This window comes from Adiantum capillus-veneris, chromosome 8 (genome assembly GCF_014529385.1).
Source record: "Adiantum capillus-veneris isolate H3 chromosome 8, ASM1452938v2, whole genome shotgun sequence".
Taxonomy (NCBI): domain Eukaryota; kingdom Viridiplantae; phylum Streptophyta; class Polypodiopsida; order Polypodiales; family Pteridaceae; genus Adiantum; species Adiantum capillus-veneris.
The window spans coordinates 102,422,703-102,431,222 of NC_140938.1; the positions used below are offsets into that span (position 1 = coordinate 102,422,703).

General features: G+C 41.7%; 2 pseudogenes; both read right to left on the reverse strand.

Annotated features, from left to right (window-relative positions):
* Window positions 1-908: 908 nt before the first annotated feature.
* LOC147452660 (uncharacterized) lies at window positions 909-1,535 on the reverse strand (annotated as a pseudogene).
* Window positions 1,536-3,857: 2,322 nt separating this feature from the next.
* LOC147452661 (uncharacterized) lies at window positions 3,858-4,529 on the reverse strand (annotated as a pseudogene).
* Window positions 4,530-8,520: the final 3,991 nt, after the last annotated feature.

An 8,520-nucleotide genomic window follows, 5' to 3' on the forward strand; every position in this document is an offset into this window, starting at 1 on the left:
CACCTGCTCTTTTGTACTCACACCTTGTGAGAGCCATCAACATTTGCATGGAATAAGTGGAGAGTTGCAATAGTCTATATAGAATTTCATTAGAAGTTTACGAGGCAGAATGTAACAGCATGTTGATAGATCTCAAGTTACATGATAGAGTGGCTATTGAGGAGGATGAGTGTTGAAAAATATGGACAATGTATTCAAATCCATTCATAAGAATGTATTACATTTGGTTGTCACCCTTCCCTTCTCAAACCATCTCAATGTATCTCAAACATATACACTATTTCTTCTCCATTTGTTTTCAAGCAGCTCATAATGGTGTCTTCCAGCAATTAGGTTTCTACCATGTTTAGAATGGTTTCTATTGGTTTCTACCATTGCAGGAGCCATTGCAGTGGCAAAAACAATGTCTTGGTATCGTTCCTAGACTAGTTTCTACCAAGTCAATGGTTTTTACCGTTTTCTTCATTGCTTTATACCACTAAGCTATTGTAAGCTTCTAGCAGGTCTGTTTATGCTTTCTACTTATTCCAAGCTTATAGTTTCTCATCCCAAAGGACATTTCTAGAAGGTTCAAGGTGGTTTGAACCATTGATAAAATGGTTTCTACCCTGAGATTTCTACAAGAATTTCATGCGCATGAGGAAAGCTTTTTGCGTCCACAGGGCTCTTGTGATTTAGATTTTCCTTTTTTGTGGTCTGGGGATGAATTCTCAGCCATCTTCACATCTGGCCCCTCCATTACTTTGAGATCTCCTTCATTGACTATTTTTCAGTGTCCCGTTTCCAAGTGCTATCTCTTCTTTTCTGGCTCTGCACGGACAAACAAGACAGCAATAAGTACATACCAAAATTTGTAAAGTTGTAGGGTTTAGGAAGTGAGGAGTACTAGTACTACCATTATACTACACTCAATTAGTGCACTTATTCTTCAAAGACAAGAAGCTCTCGAGAGTCACATCAATGGGAGATTCTACATTGGCCTTCACACATGTTGTTTTCTATATCAACTTCTCCGTCCCATCGATGACAACATCCACATCTTTCTCACCAACCTCCAATAGTGACTTCTTGGTCATCTCCACATTTGGCCTCTCCCTTTCAATCCAATCTCCTCCTTCAATGCCTATTTTTGCATCACCTGCTTCCAAGCACTATCCCTTCTTTTTTGGCTCTGTATGGACAAAAAGACAACACTAAGTACATAATATAGTTTGCAAAGTTCTAGGCTTTAGGAAGTGTGGAGTACTAGTAGTACCATTAGAGCACTTCTTCTAGGAAGACAAGAAGCTCTGGGGAGTCACATCAATGGGAGACTCTTGGTCTTTTTCACATGAGGTTTTTCTTATTGACATCTCAATGCCATCGACAAAAGAATCCAAATCTTTTGCACCAACCTCCATGTTGCTCTTACCGAAGCCATCGCTAGTTGGCATGCTTGATGTTCCACTAACGCTAAAACCTTGCACTCGAGGACTACCTGTGGTGCCAATGGGGCTCACAGCTTGCACTTTGGGAATGCTCTGGGTTTCATGCATATTCTTAAAATGTTGTGTGTCGACAGTCTTCAATGATGACCTAGCTTGTGAGCCTTGAAAGACCACCTTCACAAGATGCATATAAGAGTTATAATACTCTATTGGTGGTTTCCAACATTGTATATGGGGTTTCGAGCACTGTATTGATGGTTTTGACCACACTGAATTTGAGGTTTCCACCATTCTATTGGTGAATTCCACCACCACGAACTGAAGTACCCACCAAGAACTATTAAAACCCTACTATTTTTGACCAGCTTCCATAGGTTTCCACCACTGTAATCATGGTTTCAAACTCTATATTGGTGGTGCCACCACCCGGAAATGAGGTACCCAATGAGAAATCTTAAAACCCAGCTACTTTTTGCCAGTTTCCATAGGTTTCTACGAATGGGTCTCACACCTTGCACTTTGGGAATGCTCTGGGGTGTCATGCATATTCTTAAAAATGTTGTGTGCCGATAGTCTTCAGTGATGACCCTGCTTGTGAGCCCTGAAAGACCACCTGCACAAGATACATATAAGACTTACAATACTCTATTGGTGGTTTCCAACATTCTATATGTGGTTTCAAGCACTTTATTTGAGGTTTCCACCATTGTATTGGTGAATTCCGCCACCACGAACTGAAGTACCCACCGAGAACTATTAAAACCCTACAATTTTTGAACAGTTTCCATAGGTTTCCACCACTGTATTCATGGTTTCAAACTCTATATTGGTGGTGTCACCAACAGGGACTGAGGTACCCAATGAGAAATCTTAAAACCTAGCTACTTTTTGCGAGTTTCCATAGGTTTCTACCAAGTCAATTGTTTGATTTTGGGGGCATGCAATGACCACCTGCTTTACACACAAAATACCTCACATGCAACCCATAAACTTGCACCGCAAAGTCACAGAATGAGCCAAGTACTTGTTGGCGTATTGCTCTTCTTTCACATGATAGTAGAACATATTCAATCCTAAACCTTGTCTCCCTTGCTGTTCAAGGTCCTGTTATTCTGTGCACCTCAACACCTAATTCTTCTGACAGCGTGCTTCCCAGCGTCCATGATGCTTTCATTCGTGTGAGCGTCGTCTTTTTTGAACTTGTACAAAGTCTCTCTCTTGCACGCTTTGATTCTCTCTCTCTCTCTCTCTCTCTCTCTCTCTCTCTCTCTCTCTCTCTCTCTCTCTCTCTCTCTCTCTCTCTCTCCCCCCCCCCCCCCCCCCCCCCCCCAAAAAAAAAAAGCCTAATATTCTCCACATTTAATATTCATAAGGTTTGCAAGTGCTAAAAAGCACAAGCATTCCCACTTTGGTTTTAACCACAAAAGGTGTACCACCTTAACATCCACCGATCCTACAAGACAAAACTAGGATCATGCATGGTCTGCACATCTTTGTTCTTGTGGTAAGGGATTTGAAGGGCTTTATTTCTTGGGCTGAGTAAGATCTCACAATATACTTGGTTTCATTGATGAGCCAAACTCGTTGGTCTAGTGCACTATTTCAAGGAGTACATTCATGTTTTGGATTTTGGGTGAGATATCTTAAGGAGATGCCTTTAGAAGATCACCCTCTCTCTTTAATACGATTTATAACATTACTATTACTATTTTAGTACTTGCTGGAAGTGTACCACTTTTTAGCAGTATTATTTTGCTTCCAAATTATGTAGGTGAGCACCTCGTAGTATTTCTTCCATGTTTGCACACCAATATGGTGATGATCTACTGCTATGCTGCTTTCCTACCTTGCTTAATTGTATATAGCATGGCTTAACTTATAGCACTATTCCATGATTTGTATGATTGCAAAATTAGTTCTTAGTACTATAAGTGTACACCACTTTTCTTACAATTTGATTGGTTTGTATCACTGCAAGTCTGTTTTTAGGCAATGCTTGACTAGTCAAAAGCTGTTTTAATGGTTTGTAGCAGTGATATGATGGTTTATGGAACTAGAAAATTTGTTTGTAGGAAACTTTTTCTAGTTTATAACATTGCAATGGTGTTTCCCAGCAATGACTGATTGGATTCTGAGTTATCTTATAGTTTCTAGCAGAGCTAAGCTAATTGCATGACCATCTTCTAGCATGTCTGGTTTCTAGAAAGGTTATCTTGGCTGCTTTGCATGACTATAGACCTGATGGATTCTTTTTTGACTAGTTTTAGCAGTGTCAGATTGGTTTTGATAGTGCTTGACTAGTTTTCCTTGCTATAATGGTTTGAAGCACTTCAGAATTGATATGAGAATTCTTGACTAGTTTCTAACATTGGACGAGTGTTTTCTAGTAGTGCTTGCCTTGTTTCTGGTTTCTACCACCAAGTGGGTGTTCTAGGAATTATTGACAGGTTTGTAGTGGTGTCTGTGGGTTTCTAGCAGTAGCTCCCAATCACCAAATCTTGGGAGGGAAGACAAGAAGCTCTCGAGAGTCACATCAATGGGAGATTCTACATTGGCCTTCGCACATGCTCTTTGCTATATCAACTTCTTCGTCCATTGCATTCACATTTTTCTCGCTAACCTTCACTAGTGACTTCTTGGTCATCTCCACATTTGGACTCTCCCTTTCAATCCGATCTCCTTCTTCAATGACTATTTTTGCATCTCTTGCTTCCAAGCACTGTCTCTTCTTTTCTGGCTGTGTATGGACAAAAAGACAACACTAAGTATATATTGTAATTTGCAAAGTTCTAGGGTTTAGGAAGTGTGGAGTATTGGTAGTACCATCAAAGCACTTCTTCTTGGAAGACAAGAAGCTTTGAAGAGTCACATCAATGGGAGAATCTTGGTCCTTCTCACACGAGGTTTTTTGTATTGAATTCTCAATGCCATCGACGACAAAATCCAGATCTTTCGCCCAACCTCCATGTTGCTCTTACCGAAGACATCGCTAGTTGGTAGGCTTGATGCTTCATTGGCACTCAAACCTTGCACTCGAGGATTGCCTATGGTGCCAATGGGGCTCACACCTTGCACTTTGGGAATGCTCTGGGTGTCATGCATATTCTTAAAATGATGTGTGCTAGCAATCTTCAGTGATGACCCAGGTTGTGAGCCTTCAAGACCACCTGCACAAGATACATATAAGACTTGCAATACTCTATTAGTGGTTTCCAGCATTGTATTGGTGGTTTTGACCAATGTATTGGAGGTTTCCACCATTGTCTTGGTGGTTTCAACCATTGTATTGGTGAATTCTATCACCAAGGAGTGAAGTACCCACCAAGAACTATTAAAACCTGTTGGGGTGGTAAAGTCCAATGTGCCGCGCCTAAGTGTTGGGTGGCTGGAGACTTACAGGGAACTAATACTGACCATTCATTCTACATAAATAAATAAGGACTCATAACCCTAACACTATTGTGTTTGGAGTCCACCCAAACCTGTATGTCCTCTCTTCTTCTCTCTTCTCCATTGCTGCACACTCTCTCTCTCTCTCTTGCACGTGCACTTCATGTTAGGAAATAAGACGTAGCTAAATAGATAATTGAGTAGATTACTTAATGGAGAGAGACAAATTTATATACACGAGATTATAGTGTAGAGAGAGAGAGAGAGAGAGAGAGAGAGAGAGAGAGAGAGAGAGAGAGAGAGTACACACGATATACGTGGTTCACCCAATGTGGGCTACGTCCACGGGAAAGTAGCCACTCAATGGCTTTGGTACTTCAAAACAAGAAGTAGTTTACAAAGGGATTATACCCTTAATGGAGCTCCCGCCTTGCTTCACTCTCACCACCTCACACTCACCTTGTTGCATCAACTTCACACTATGAAATGTGTGTAGAAATGGCCTCCTTTTATAGGCCAAAAGGGCTGCCCTCTTTTATGAGAGACAGCCATGTGTAGCCGCCCTTGTGCGAATAAGTCCAAATCGGACCCTCCAATCCGCCCATGTGTGGCCGCCTTTGAGAAGACAAGTCCGCTTTTGAATTCGGCCACCGGCCATTGAATTCGGCCACCGGCCACCGGCCATTGACTTCCGACCACCGGCCACCGGCCATTGACTTCCGACCACTTTCCGACCGCCGTCCGGCCATAATATTCCGGCGAAAAGGAATATTCCGGCGAAAAAAAGTCTCGGGGGCCTCCGCCCCCGAGGCCTTTAAAGTTGCCCCTGATTCTTGTCCGTGAAAATTTTGGTTTCCGGTGAGTGATTTTCCTTCACGCACGATGGCTTCTCCTCATAATGGGGGCCTTACAAATGTGCGCTTTTACCATAGAAAATTACAAGGGTAAATCAGGCTCCATACTTAACAATCTCCCACTTGGAGACTGATCTCCAAACCAAACCTGTGACTGCTTTCCATTCTGGCTTTTTATCCTTGAATGCCGATTGAAGATGAGAAAAAGCTCAACTTCTCCTTGTTGACCACCTTTGTAAACATGTCTGCAGGATTTTCACTTGTATGCACCTTTCCTAGCTTTAGTTGTCCCTCTTCCAAAAGAGTGCGTATGAAGTGATATCTCACCCCAATGTGCTTTGTCCTTGAATGAAAGGCTGAGTTCTTCGCAAGATGGATAGCGCTTTGGCTATCACTGTACAAGACACAATTGTCTTGTTTGAATCCAAGCTCTTCTAAGAATCTGTGAAGCCACAGAATTTCTTTGCTTGCCTCCGTCATTGCTACATACTCTGCTTCCGTGGTAGAAAGTGAAACCACTTTCTGTAGCTTTGAAGCCCAGCTTACTGCTGTGCCTCCAACCGTGAACACATAGCCAGTAGTGCTCCTTCGAGTATCTTTGTCACCTGCCATATCTGCATCAGCATACCCTTCTAGAAAAATATCAGTTCCTCCAAAATACAAAGCATTTGTTGTTGTCCCTTTTAGATACCTAAGTATCCACTTCACAGCTTGCCAATGCTCTTTACCTGGGTTGTCCATGAACCTACTCACAACTCCCACTGCATGTGCAATGTCTGGCCTTGTCCAGACCATAGCATACATTAGAGAACCTACCGCTGCAGCATATGGAACTTTAGACATATAGGCTATCTCCTCTTGTGTCTTTGGACACATATCCTTCGTTAGTTTAAAATGACTAGCCAAAGGTGTAGAAACTGGTTTTGCATTTTGCATTGCAAACCTTTCTAGTACCTTCTTGATGTAATCTTCTTGAGATAGCTTTATTGTCTTCTTCGTCCTGTCCCTTGATATTTTCATACCAAGTATCCTCTTTGCAGCACCTAAATCTTTCATTGAAAAAGATTTGGACAGCTCCTCTTTTAGGTCTTTGATGTCCTGCATGTTAGCACTTGCAATCAACATGTCATCAACATACAACATTAGGATGATGAATTTCCCATCTCCCAAATTCTTCGTGTAGACGCAGTGATCCGAGTTGCATCTTGTGAATCCATGATCCAACATCCATCGATCAAACTTCAAGTACCATTGTCTTGATGCTTGCTTTAAACCATACAAGCTCTTCTTTAATCTGCAAACCATTTTCTCCTTACCTTTTACTTCATACCCCTTTGGTTGAAGCATGTAGATTTCCTCCTCTAAGTCACCGTGAGGGAATGCCGTATTTACATCCATTTGCTCGAGATTTAGATCATGAGCAGCCACAAGGCTTAAGACAAGCCTAATGGAGTTCATTTTTACAACAGGAGAAAATATTTCATTGAAGTCAATACCTTTCTTTTGAGAAAAACCTTTTACCACAAGCCTAGATTTGTACCTTTTCTTCCCACCTTCTTCTTCCTTTATCTTGTACACCCATTTGTTTTGAAGTGCCCGCTTACCTTTAGGCAACTCAACCAACTCCCATGTTTGGTTCTGATGTAGTGAGTCCATCTCCACTTGCATGCTCTTCGTCCATTCTTCTTTGGATTCATGTTGCATAGCTTCTTCATATGATTCCGGCTCTCCAGAATCTGAGATCAAGAGATGGTTGAAGGAAGGAACAAACCTTTCTGGAGGTCTACTTGCTCTTGTAGATCTTCGGGGAATAGGTTGAGGCTCCTCATTTGGTTGATGTTGTTGCACATTGTCACCGTTTGCAGTCCTTGAGTCTTCACCGTCCTCAAGCTCCATGTACTCATCACCTGTTTCTTTTGTTTGTTTTCTTTCCAAGTAATCTTTGTACATATTTTGTTCATTAAAAATTACATCCCTACTCCTTAAGATTTTACCATCTTCAGGATTCCATAGGCGATACCCAAAGTCTCCTTCTCCATAGCCAATGAAGAAACACTTTTTGGACTTTGCATCTAACTTTGATCTTAGGCTTCTATCTATGTGCATGAAAGCCTCACACCCAAACACTTTGAGAAATGCATAATTCACCGGTTTACCTGTCCATGCCTCTTCTGGAACTCCCCCATCCAATGCCGTTGAGGGTGACCGATTGATTAAGTACACAGACGTACTTACAGCTTCCGCCCAAAGTTCAAGCGGTAGGCCTGCATGTAGCCGCATGCTTCGTGCTCGTTCCATGATTGTCCTGTTCATCCTTTCCGAAATCCCATTTTGTTGAGGTGTCCTTGGGGTTGTCCTTTGCCTCCGAATTCCATTGCTAGCACAAAAGCTTTCAAAAGCTTGGCTGCAATATTCACCTCCATTGTCGGATTTAAGGCATTTAACCTTGGTACCTGTTTCATTCTCCACAAAGGCTTTCCACCTTTGAAATATGGAAAATACATCGGATTTATTCTTCATGACATAAACCCATGTTTTTCTAGTCGCATCGTCTATGAATGTTACATAGTACAATGAGCCACCAAGTGATGGTGTACTTGCAGGACCCCAAACATCAGAATGAACCAACTCAAGTTTTTTATTTTTTCTTTCATTTCCTGATTTTTGAAATTTTACCCTCTTTTGTTTACCATAAACACAATCTTCACAGAACTCTAAGTCCACTTCTTTCAAACCTGGTAGAAGCTTCTTTGTTTGAAGGATTTGCATTCCTTTGGCACTCATATGCCCAAGTCGGTAGTGCCACACCGCACTGTCAACTTCTGTAGTTGCTGCACAAGCTGAAGGTT